The 13,692-nt window shown below is 33.9% G+C and overlaps 1 protein-coding gene across 1 annotated transcript in view; it reads left to right on the top strand.

Annotated features, from left to right (window-relative positions):
• LOC136038864 (uncharacterized) overlaps positions 1-13,692 on the top strand; it is a 204,878-nt gene that overhangs the window by 109,711 nt on the left and 81,475 nt on the right. The gene's annotated exons all lie outside the window — the stretch shown is intronic.

Raw genomic sequence — 13,692 nt, forward strand, 5'->3', positions numbered from 1 at the left:
CTTACGATGAGAAAATGAAAATTTGTAACTAAAAACATCAGTGAAAGAGTCTTAACATCATTAAAGTAATAACGTTTGGCTAGGCTGTATCAAGTGTGGGGGTTAGGGGGTTTGAGCCCCCTCCTTCAAAATTTTTGTCCTACTCGTAAAAACGTAAAAACCCCCTAACCGGAGAAACAAAATACCCCGCGAACAAATCCCTGAATATAGCCCTGATTTTAGGACTGGTTTAAGGCCGTGAAAGTAAACTATAAAACATCGAGCTTCAAAATTGAAGTTAGGTCAGCCTTCTGTCTCTCAATTCTCTAGAGACCGTCGATTGTCATAAACCCTTCAGATAGGACTTATTCATTGGCGGAAATAGCAGGTTAATTATACCAGCTTGTCAATGTGGTCTCTAGGGCGATCTGGGACGATTGTTTCTGGCAAAAAAATTATAAAAATTTTAGGTAGCTGAAAATATTCTATGGGACTCTTCGAAAATAGGAAAATACATCGAAAAATGGTTGCAATCATCTTACAGGTTATTGTCTTCTGCTCATGATAGCGCCAATTTTGTTCTATTCTTCATAGAGTACACTTTTGAAAAAAAGCTAAACATTTTCTAAGATTTCTAAGCAATTAGAGGAAATAGAGCAAAATTCTAGCAAATATTTTGTAGCATCTTCAAGAAGCTACGGCCTGATATTAAAAGCGGTATCTTCCACCAATGAATACTTGAGTACTTTTTAAATATGAATTTTCAATTTTAACATGGGATTTTCGAGTTCCATCAGTTCACTTAATCACGGCCTTAAGTTTACGACGGTTAGGAACGGTTTAGTTTTAATTCTATCGCTTTTATCGTAGGTTCAATTTGTGTGTGTGTGTTTTTTAGTCGAAGACGGCTATCAGACGAAACGTTCAATTAGTTTTCTTATAAAATTCTTTGTCTTTAAGATTTCTGCTTTGATGTTTGTATTATTAAAACAGTGTTGTCAGTGACAGCTTACTGGCAAAGAGAGACACAAAATTCATCCTAACGACTTGAATATGGTTAATAAATTGACAATGCTCCTTAGTGTTTTTGCCATTGCACTTTTTTAGTAAGCATTTGTAAAATAAGCTTTGAGAAAAATTATGAAAATAATTGGGATTCACAGCTTTTCCAACATAATTTCTTCCTGTAAAAGATTAGAAGTGTGAGGCCCGGCAGCCCCTCCCCACGTGTTTTATTTAACCCAGTCCTAATAGAATAATTATGCCAGCTTTCTATCTTTTAGAAAGTCCGATTGAACAGTAAAGGAGGATGGTGTGGATCAGAACCATCAGGTGGTGAAAATTGGGTTCAGTTTGACTTCAGAGTCACAACAATACTGAGAGGATTCAGAACACAATCTGTCATCAGACCAGGAGGTGTTACAGCTTTAGCTTCATCAATCCGTTTGCTGGTAAGTGGAATTTTCAGATTAGATGTCACGAGAGTATAGTGGCATAGGTTTTTGAAATACTTTTTGGGGGCCATACAATGAAGGCGATGTGGTAACTTAAAGGATTTAACTGTCGTCCATCACAAATATTTTTAGCTTGTGTGGCTCAACTATTTAATTGATTGGCTGATATTGCCACAACTTGTAGAACCTGTGAGATCAGAATAAATAACAAAAGATCCTAAGTCAGCATTATTATGCCAAAAATCTAATAAAAATCAATTAACTATTGAAATAATTAAATAATTATTTTAAATATATTTTTAATAAAATAAAATAAATTTTAAATAAAATAAATTTAATTAAATTTTTTATGTATTAATTTTAATTTTAGTTATTTTAAATATATTAAATAATTAAAAATCAATTATCCCGCTTTGTGTCGGAAATGAAGAAACTCAGTTTTAGTGTAACCTAAAGCATCAAAAAGTGTAATTTTATTTTATTAAACAGAGCAGGGTTTTCTTTTTAAATCTCAGGAAAGGGTAGTCCCTAAAATTTTTGTTGCATACATGCTAGGAAAACGCTAGAAATCCGCTCAAAAGAAACTTCATTTGAGCAATTTTGCAACTTTGGGATTTCTCTGTTATGCTAACCACTTTGATTGACTGACAAAACCTTACTGACAAAAAGGCCGCATAATTTAATTATCTTTCAATCAAAGTTCATAGTCAAACCACAGATTATCAATAGCTCTCGACGATGGCTATTCCCCTGAGAGAATCACTATTGCGTCGTCTTTTGTCCTTGTGACAGTCCGCCGACGCTGAGGCTGGCAAAATGACTTTAAGATGTTATCTCTTAAGGAAATTTGCAATGAAAAAGACAAAACCCTGTAAGAAACTTTATTAACCAAAATCGCAAACGTTAGTGCAGTTATATCATTCATACCGTGAAATCAATTACACTCAATACATATAAATCAGTACTACACTGCTTACATACAAATCCGTAAAATAAACTACATCAAACGACAAATACTTCTTAAAATTTTACCCTTAAAATGTCGAGGAAAATAAGTGACAAACGATTTACGACATCTTTCGGCATTAAAGGCTGGGTAAGTCATTAATATTGGACAGTTCTCTTTGGTTTATTGGAGCCTAATGGTTGGTTCTTCTGCAGGGGGTTCTCAAGGACGGGTAATAAACCATGATGAGTTGGAAAGTTCAAACATTTCAGTGCAAGACGATATACCAGCTCATGTCTGCAATTATCAAGGAAAACTAGTGGCATCAGTGAGGCTTGAACTCGCAATTCCCTAATTACTAGGTATTTTTGCTGCCTTATACATGCAATTTTTTTCAAGTTCTAAGGGAAACATTTCAGTGCAAAACGATATGCCAGTTCATGTCTGCGATTGTCAAGGAAAATCACTGGCAGCAGTGAAGCTTGAACTCGCGACCCCCTAATTACTAGGTATTTTTGCTGCCTTATACATGCAATCTTTTTTTCAATTTCTAAGGGAAAAGAGTTGAATGTTGTTTTCCCTACTATTTTCATTTATAAAAAGGAAGCTAGAAAGGCTTTTGTTTTTAAGTTACAAGGGGCCAGGGTTAAATGTTTTCTTTGACTTGTAAAGGGAAGTGCGTTTATTAGCGACAAATCCCTTGTGCTTCACCAAGTGGCTTAACTAGTACAATTTTTCATAGACAGTTTGTTTATGCCCATAACGACGTTGAGATCTTTTAAAAAAAAAATTCGTTTTCAATTGGACGGTACAAACTATTTTCCCATATTATAGTTTCTAAATTACGTCCTAAGATTGGCCACAAGGCATTCCTCCTGAGACATATACGCAGTGGCTCACATGAGAGAAGATTGGAGGCTACTCACCGACGCCCTGTGTGCCTCCAGAGGCACTGGAGGAACCAAGGTCTAACGTCTACCAAACAATTTACTTTTTGGAGGATGTGATTTCGGAAAAATTTTTCAGGTCATAAAATTTTAAAAAATCTTTCGGTCAACATGTTTCAGTTCCACATAGAGGTGGATTTGAAGCCGATATAGAGGCTTAGTAGTAGTTTGACTAATTTCATTGAATAGTTTTACTTATTTATTTTTCGATTCTGCGTGGCAACACTGACGAAACTGTAGTACTTCAGTAAAAACCTCATGTTTTGAAATAACCAAAAAAAAATCTTAAAAAATCGGGGTTTTCATGCTTGAATAGCAAGATGAGTTTGAAATTTTAAGCTTTGAAACTTCATTCCATTCATACGAAGTTCATATATTCCTTTTTATATTTATTAAAAATTTATTTTTTAGTTGTTTATTCATTATTTCTCTTTCCTTTAATCTTCAGTAGGACCTGCAAGTTTCTTGAAGCATTAATTCATTACTTGATTGATTACTGTAGTATAAGCAATCATTTTTTGCAGTATACAGATGACCTTGACGATATATTTAAAGAGTATCGAAGTCCAGAAGGCGCTCCAGTAGAATTTCGAATTCCAGAGGTTACTAGTGTTGCTGTTGTCAATCTTCCGATCCCAGTTGAGGCTCGATATATTCGTCTGGTTATTCAAGATTTTATCAAGGCACCGTGCTTACGACTTGAACTGTCGGGATGTCTGCGACAGTCATGCAATGATATTAATGAATGTGCTGAAAATAATGGTGGCTGTGACCAGAAGTGTATTAACAGGTAATATATTTTTTGAAAGTCCAAATCATATCCATTACAATGAGCTTCTTATATATTATTAAATAAAAAAAAACTAGTTTTTTTAACTGAAAGTAAGGAGCGACATTAAAACTTAAAACGAACAGAAATTACTCCGTATATGAAATGGGTTGTCCCCTCCGCAATCCCTCGCTCTTTACGCTAAAGATTTTTATTGTTTTAAAAAGTAGAATTGTGGCAAAGAGTCAAACTTTAGTGTAAAGAGCGAGGGATTGCGGAGGGGACAGCCTATTTCATATACGGAGTAATTTCTGTTCGTTTTAAGTTTTAATGTCGCTCCTTACTTTCAGTTAAAAAAAACTAGTTTTTTTTTATTTAATTTCTTAACGTTTTTGAATTAATGCATGTTTGATTTTGGCTCTCCGCACATAAATTATTGAAATAAAATTTGCATATTATTTTTTTTTGGCTAAATGGCTTTCTTTTAGTTTCATCAGATGATGAGGCCTAGCTGCCCTCCAATTTTTCGGTTACTTAAAAAGGCTACTAGAACTTTTAATTTTTAACGAACGTTTTTATTAGTAAAAAATATGCGTAACTTAAGAATTAACTTACGTAACAAACTTTTATATTTTTATATTTTTATTATGTGTACGAGGGGGTTTGTACCCTCGTTAATACCTCGCTCTTTACACTAAGTCGTAAGTTTTGTCCCAATTCTTTAAGAATGACCCCTGAATCAAAAAGGCCGTAGAATAAATAGTTGAAATTACTAAAAATACTTTAGCATCAAGAGCGAGGTATTTATCTCCTCCTAAATACCTCGCTCTTTATGCTAGAGTATTTTTAGAACCCCTCATATGTGTAATAATCTCTGTTCGTTTTAAATTTCAATGTTATTCCTTACTTTCAATTGAAAAAACGTTTTCATGTTTATTTTTTCATTGTTTTTTATAGTAATGCTAGGAAATCCTGCGCCCTTTTCATTGAACTTTTCTTCCCCCATGACATATTCCTCCAAGGAAAGATCCTCCCACATAGCCCCCTCCCATCAACCCCACCCCTCAAACCAAAAAAATTCCCCTGAAAACGTCTGTACACTTCCCAATAACCATTACTATATGTAAACACTGGTCAAAGTTTGTAACTTGCAGCCCCTCCCCCAGGGATTGTGGGGGAGTAAGTCATTCCCAAAGACATAGTTCTTATGGTTTTCGACTATGCGGAACAAAATGGCTATCTCAAAATTTTAATCCGTTGACCTTTGGAAAAAATTAGCGTGGGAGGGGGCCTAGGTGCCCTCCAATTTTTTTGATCACTTAAAAAGGGCCCTAGAACTTTTCATTTCCGTAAGAATGAGCCCTCTTGCGACACTCTAGGACCACTTGGTCGATACGATGACCCCTGGGAAAAAAAAAAAACAAACAAATAAACACGCACCCGTGATTTGTCTTCTGGCAAAAAATACGAAATTCCACATTTTTTAGATAGGAGCTTGAAATTTTTGCTATAGGGTTCTCTGATACGCCGAATGCGATGGTGTGATTTTCGTTAAGATTCTATGACTTTTAGGGGATGTTTCCCCCTATTTTCCAAAATAAGGCAAATTTTCTCAGGCTCGTAACTTTTGATGACAAAGACTAAATCATTTGAAACTTATATATTTAGAATCAGCGTGAAAATTCGATTATTTTGATGTATCTTTTGGGATTCTAAAAAATTCCGTTTTTTAGAGTTTCGTTTACTATTGATCCGGGTCGCTCCTTACTACAGTTCGTTACCACGAACTGTTTGATTATATCTTATTATTTTCGACAACAGACCTGAAAAAGGAAAAAAAAAACTAAAAAAGAAAAATTATTTTTTTTATAAAAAAGAGAAAAACCGCGTATTCTCTGAACTGGAGAAAAATGTTTGACCCTTTTCTCAAAAATTTAAGCTACTTAAATCCTCCTTTGCCTCGATATAAATCTTTCTTCCCTCAATCTTCCTGACATCTGGCGTTAAATTCCTTTTATTTTATATTCTTACACTCCTAGGATATACCTCGCCCCCCTCCCAGGTCATGAGGCTTAAAACCACCTCTGTTCCTACCTACATCACGTCCATGCTGTAAAGCTGAAGCTTTCCCGTAATCTTGGCGTTTTCAAGAAATTGAAGCATGCATTGCCTCAAAAAACTCTTCGTCAATTTTGAAACGGTTTTATAAAACCACATATATAATATTTTGCTTCATTTTGGCAGTCAGCATTGCCATCCTTCCTGAAAGGGTTTGTTTTAATCCACAAAAGTGCCCTGGGAATAATCGGAAACGTGGACGAGTTTCTTTCACTGGCATCGCTTTATCATTTATCGTGCTCAGTTAGTGACTCCATTTTTTTTCGGATTACTTCCATCAGTATTCCTCAATCTGCTTCAAGTGGTATCAGAACAGCATTCTAGGAATACGAGATCTGCATCGAACGTTCTAGTTAAGACGAACATTTAAATTGAGATCAGATTTTGCCCCGAATGTGGCTTGTGCGAAAGTGTGGAACGTGCTTCCAGGAGAGCTGAGATGTAAGAGCTCCTTGGGTCTTTTAAGAATAATTTTAGAATTATCTGATTGAATTTCAATAAATACAGTTCATTAATAATTATAGATTTTTTCGTTTATTTAATTATTTAATTATAGTCATTATTATCTCCGTTTTTATTATTATTGTTATTAATTTGTAAGGTTAAGGTGGCTGTACTTTCGGAAAGGAAGGGGGAATTTACTAAGTGTTGAAATGTTTTAACGAGGGATATAGTTGTGTTTAGAGTGAAGCCAGAGCCGTAACGCCCTGGCGCATTAAGATGGCGACTAACGCATTAAGATGAACTGTTAAGTTTAAGGTGCATTTTTGCAGAGAGAAGTACAATTTATGTCTATTTATTTATATTTATACCGCTAAAACCTGGTTGAATCAAATCAGTTGGAGATAATCCTCACGCCCCCTCCTTCAAAAAAGAAGACTTTTCCTGAAAATTCCAGTTTCATCTCCGTGCTGTGAGAAAAAAAGCTATACTTAACAAATTAAGATTTTAATGAAATCGGTTGAAAGTGTGCATATAGTCGATACTTTTGTAAAGCACGAATATTTGTCATTGCATTCAGATATTATAGCGTTTAAAAATATATTTTAAGTACACTATTAAAGTGCAAAATTTTTCACCCACGTCTGTTTTCTTTTTAATTTAGTGATCACACTGTCAGAAAACTACTAAACTGAATTTTAAGGTCTTTTTTTCTATTAAAAACTGAATTTTATATTTTTTAAATATATATGGTTGTGTAAGTTTCCGCATAAGCAATTCAAACAATCGGGTTTCATTTTCACTCCCCTACAGCAATATACAGGTACTACAGCAATATACATACTGATTTTCATACATTTTTCAGTCCAGGGAGTTTTTCATGTGCGTGCAGTGTTGGCTATGATTTATTCATAAGAAATGGCACCGATGGATTCCACATTCCGTCAGTTGAGTCTGGAACAAGAGATGGCGACGTCTATCGTGTAAACAAAACATGTGTCAAAAAGATGTGTCCAGAACTTGACCCACCCAAAAATGGAGCCATTATTACAACAAAGGTATGAAACTAAATTCTGATAGAAGAAACTAAATATTGATATACTACTAATTGATGACTTACTACTAATTGACTAATTTAAAATTAGTTGATTTGTAATTAATACGAAAATATGAAACTAAAAACCAACAGAATAAGGTAAACTCCACAAGTGGATTGCTAATTACTGACTACTTTTAATTAATTATCGACTAAATAATTATTCAAGAGAAGATGGTAAATTTAATCCCGAGGAAAACTGGCAAAGGACTTTAATGTGGATTGTGGAAGGCGTATTACATGGGAGGCAAAATTCTCTTAAGGCTTTCTAGAAAATATAATTAAAAGTACCTTTGGTCCTGGCACTGAAGCATAAAGGTTTAATTAATTTTAAACACAATTTTAACCTTCTTATTGTCTTTAAATATTTGTTCTAAGTGGTCAACGGAATTTAAAAGATTATTTATTTTGATCTCTCTCTCCAATTTTTTTCATTACCCATTTTCAAAATTGAATCTTTCCTCCTACTAAGATGATTGAAACTCAAAATCGGAAAAAACTCAATATGTTTTTTTAGGTTGGAAATTTCCAAATTTCCAAAGTTGGAAATTTGCAACGGTAGTGGGCGAATTCTTTATTCAATCAATGAGTAACCTTTTAATTAGTTATTGATTGAATGGTAATTGATTAATTAAGCAATAATGACTTAATTAAAAGCGTTTAGTAATTTTGACTTTTGGCTGGTGTATCTCACTGAAAGCAAAATTTGCCTTAATTCTTCCTATAAAAAGCTTCTTTTTCTGACCAAAAAAGCCCAATTTTAAATGAGTATACACGTGAAATATTTTTGAATTTATTAATATAGTAAATAAAATTTACTTAAAAATGCAACACATCTTTACAGGCTAGCAAAACTTTTTTTTAATTTATCTAAACCAAAAGCTTACTCATCCAGTTATTTCCATTGGGTGATTTTTAACCCAACAAGCCAAATTCTACTCGTTTGGACATCTACGTTTGATCAAGTTTTACAATTCTTACTACATTTTAGGCCCACAGTAAAAAAAAAATTAATAAGAAAACAAAAATAAAGTAAAAATTTATTTGGTGTATTAAAAAAACGTGAATTTCAAAATTTTTCTATAACCCAGAGCAAATAAATAAAATAAATTCCCCTTAGCCTTATTAGCAAAGGATAAACCTTGAGAGTATTCGTGCCGTGGATGCCAAAGAGTGGTAGCCCGGGGGGATTTCCCTTTTGGGAAACAATAAAATATTAAGATTTTTTTTTGGGGAAACAATATTATTATCACTTATATAATGGTTAAAGCTAAATTCTTGGTAGTATTCGCTCCCTTCCAGGAAAAAATTTCCCGAGGCGCTCTTGATATACGCAGACATTGCAGCCAGGGTTGTATTTTAAATTTAATAACCAATTAAACTTAAATAACCAAATACAATAACCAAAACTTTTAATAACAAACTGAATTGGTTTGCATGGAAAAATTCCTGGTAGAGATGTGGGAGGGGGTGTACCCAGTGTTCTCCATTTATGACCCATTTATCAAACTAATCAATGCTTTGAGTCCTCGCCATTTGTTTGCGTCAAAAATAGAAAAGAATACGTATGTTGATAATGCGTCAAAAAAGGTGAAAAAATCCTGAATAGAAATTAGAAGAAAATTTTAGAATGGGAACTAAAACAAGTTTATTGAAAAGCTTCGTATTGGAAGTTTTTCTGATTTTCAGATGTTTGCTTTTGATTGACATGATTTTTTATTGTTTAGGAGAAGAATTTACGACCCATTTTTCAAAGCAATCAATGTTTTTAACCCTTGTGATTTTTTTGGTCAAAAATAGAAAAAAAAAAGTATGTTCATAACACATCAAGGAGAAAATTGAGTTGAAAAAACCTGAATGGAAACGCAAAGAAAATTTTAGAACGGAAACTAAAACAAGCTTATTCAAAAACTTGATCTGTTTGTTTTTTAGTTTTTCCTTGTGTAAGAGAAAAATTTACGACCCATCTATAAAAACAATTAATGCTTTTGACCCGTGTCATTCGTTGAGGTCAAAAAAAGAAAAGAAAACGTATATTGATAACACAACAAAAAGAAAATTGAATTGAATAAATCCTAAATAGAAATACGAAGAATCTTTTACATTTGCAAAAATTTTACGCAAATTCAGGTGGAGCTATGTTCCCAAACGGTCCTCAATTTGTTTTTTACCTTTACTCAATATTTTATATTTTAGGAAAGTTTTCTCTTAGTATACGTTGACTCCCTTTTTTTTATGTATGTTAAGATTTAATCGGTCTATAGCTTCATTTTTAATCTTCTTTGTATTTGTTTTTTAATAAATAATGCTCCTCACTTTTGGTTTTGCATTTGTTCATCTTTTTAAAGAAATTATTCACGAATATTTTTGACCCAAACTTGACCTGAGCACTTATTTTGCAGAAGGACCATCATTTTGGCGATGCAGTTCAATTTCACTGCGACTTTGGATACGTCCTTGTTGGCAGTGAAAGCTTGCAGTGCACACCGCAAGGAACATGGACAGGAGATGCTCCAGTATGCCAGTGTAAGTTTATCACTTTTCAGGACAATTTAAATTTGTTATACTACCAATTTTGATTTTTTTTTTTTTTTTTATATATATGTCATATAGATAATATCTTGTGGTGTTATCATATGTAAAGCATTTATTTTAGACCTTTATTTAAAATTAATTTACCAGGTAAGGTTTTATGTCGATGGATACAATTAAGGGTAAATTGCCTTCTAATTCAAATATTGTTCCATCTGCTATATGGGGACAAATGATCAGATATGGAGAATTGAGCCATGGACAATGCCCCTGGGTTAAATGTTTGACTGCTAAAGGTCATTTGTCTCTATCCTGTCAGTTAACTAAGCTGAAAGGGCAACAAGCCCTGTTCATACTGTTCATAGAATAACCGTGTCCTATATTGTTATGATAAAAAAAAATTATATAAAAAACTTGAAAACAATACTAGACCCCATAAGACCCCAATATGAGGCTCATAAGCCCCTAGACGAACATCAATAAAATAACTTACCTCTCCAGAGAGTTTTGGAGTTACATATTTGTCCACTTATCGCTCTGATGGTGTGAACTTTTGACGAAATATTTGATTTCAAAAATATTTAACATAAATTTATTGCAATCATTTAATTCTAGCCAATCTCTAAAAAGTAGTTTCAAAATCAGTCACCATGTGAAATGACCTCTTAGTGGAAATATTGCCCAAAATTTCCTTGTTTTAAAAATAAATTTATGATAGAAAAACATATGACTTGTTTCATAGCACAAAGGAATTGATTTTGGTTTGGATTCTCAGGAACAAGCTTTAACCAGATTTGATAATGAGTTTTTTTATGCTACAATTATAATTTATTATAATTTGATGATTTTTCACTTTATTTCATTCTAAATTTGATTATTTTTCCGTAAATAAAGATATGAGAAGTCTTATGGAAAATTATAATCTCCTAAATAGACCCCTAATCCATTGCGAAGGTAGAATCTATTGCTTGTCCTATGTGTGGATCTCAGGATGAAAGTTTAATACATTTTTTGTGTCAATTTGTCGAATTGAATGAATGGAGGCGAGAGATGTATGGTAAAGAAAAATTGAATGAGATATGGATGGTAGATAGAATGAAAGAGACAAATTTCCTGAGTGTTAAAAGGATAGCAAGATTTGTCAGGATTGCAGCGGTACATCGGGAGCATTTTCTTTAAATAGTATTAATTTATTTTAGTTAGTTTGTTGTTTGTTATGTAAATTTCCTATGGCCCACGGGCTTTTTCTGGAATGAATTTATTATTGTTATTATTATTAAACCCCTAATTCAAGTATATTTTGATTAAATTTATTAGAATATATTATATTTAAAGACTTTTTTGTTCGTTTTTAGGTTTTTTTATGATGAGTATTTTTCAATTTTTAAAGAATATTTTATTTATATTTATTTGCCTCTTCCGATCAAAATATAAGAAAAAAGTGTTAAAAATTTAAATTTTGTAAAAAAGACAAATAGTTGCTTCACTTTTTCAAGTTCAACAAATCCTCCATATATTTTAGCCTAATTTTTCCTGTTCGTTTTTCTTTACCATTTTTACTGCCGTTGGATTATTCTATATTATATTTTTATTTATAATTCATATCATTTTAGTTGCCAAATGTGAAGTATTGCCGGATGTACCTGGAGAAGGTCTCAGAATCTTACGTCCCGATCCCAACACAACTCTCATACCTTTCGGTGCTAATGTAAGCATCGAGTGCAATGATATCGGAAGAGAAAATAAACAAACACCCTTTGGTTTCTTTAGGCAGTGTGTCTACGACCCCAGACAAGGATCAAATGACTACCGACTGTCAGGAGCCCCACCGACATGCCCTAGAATTGACTGTGGTGAACCCCCTGAAACCTTTGGTGCAGAATATGGCATAATTCCTGATACAAGATATAAAGCGTCATTCTTTTTTGGATGTCAGCCAAGCTTCCGACTTGCTGGAATGTCATCACGCAATGACAATATTGTAAGATGCCAGGAAACAGGGGAATGGGATTTTGGTGATCTTCGTTGTGAAGGCCCAACTTGTGAAGATCCAGGCCGACCCGCTGACGGCATTCAACTTGCTAGCTCGTATGAACAAGGCTCAGAAATTTTCTTTGAGTGTACCAGACCTGGTTATATACCAATAACGAATATACCAATTTCCTGCCAACGAGAGCCAGAATGTAGCGTTATCAAGCCATTGGGTATTGCTTCTGGTCTGATTCCTGATGAGGCAATAAATGCAACGTCTGAGAGATCGAATTATGAAGCTGCTAATGTCCGACTTGGATCTACAACTGGATGGTGTGCACAGTCGGATGCTTTTAGTTTTGTCACCGTTGACCTTGGAAAGATTTCCAAAGTTAAGGTTATTCTTGTCAAGGGCGTTGTAACAACTGATGTTGTTGGACGACCCACTGAAATTCGTTTCTTCTACAAACTTCAAGAAGAGGATAGTTATGTTGTGTACTTTCCAAATTTCAATTTAACATCTCGAGATCCCGGGAATTATGGAGAGCTTGCCATGATTACCTTACCTTTTGCCGTTGAAGCTCGCTTTGTTGTCCTTGGAATTGTCAGCTACGATAAAAATCCATGCCTGAAATTTGAGCTAATGGGCTGTGCCGCTGAGGAGGAGGAGGAGGCTGATGTTCCTCTGTTGGGCTACGACAATGGCTATCCAGTGTGTGTTGGTAAGTTCTTCTTTGTTCGGCTTTGTCTTTTTAGAATAATTATGCTACTTTACATTGATGCTTTTTCAAGAATCTTATTCGGAGTTCATTCTGTATTCTAGCATTTTTATTGTAACATGTATTTTATTTATTGACATTTATCTATTAACAATTTTATTATAATTAGAATACATTTAGGGAAAAAAATGGCGACAAGCTTGCTACTTGTCCCTGGAAAAACACCTAGCGACTGAAACGTCGATTCGACGCCCTCTGCGCCAGCAGTGGGGGATCTTTATCCTTTTATCCTTTAGAGTAAATTTAAATCTTAGTCAGGTATTTACCTTTTTGTTCCACCTGTCAAACAGTTCGTGGTAACGAGCTGTAAGTAAGGACCAATTTGGCTCAATTGTAACCGGAACTCTAAAATACGAGATTTTAATATCAATAGATGTATCAAAAGAATCAGCTTATTATGCTGATCGCAAATATATAAGATTTTCCAGTTTAGTGTTACCCATCAAAGGTTACGATCCTGAAAAAGTTTACCTGATTTTTGAAATAGGGGAAATACTCTCTAAAATTAAAGGAATCCGAATGAAAATCATATCATCAAATCTGGCGTACCAGAGAACCTGACTGTAGAAGTTACAAGCTTTATCTGCAAAAATGTGGAATTTTGCTATTTTTGCCATAACAGTGATCACTGATGCGTGTTTATCTTTTTTTTTCCATGGG

Source organism: Artemia franciscana, chromosome 18 (genome assembly GCF_032884065.1).
Source record: "Artemia franciscana chromosome 18, ASM3288406v1, whole genome shotgun sequence".
Taxonomy (NCBI): Eukaryota; Metazoa; Arthropoda; class Branchiopoda; order Anostraca; family Artemiidae; genus Artemia; species Artemia franciscana.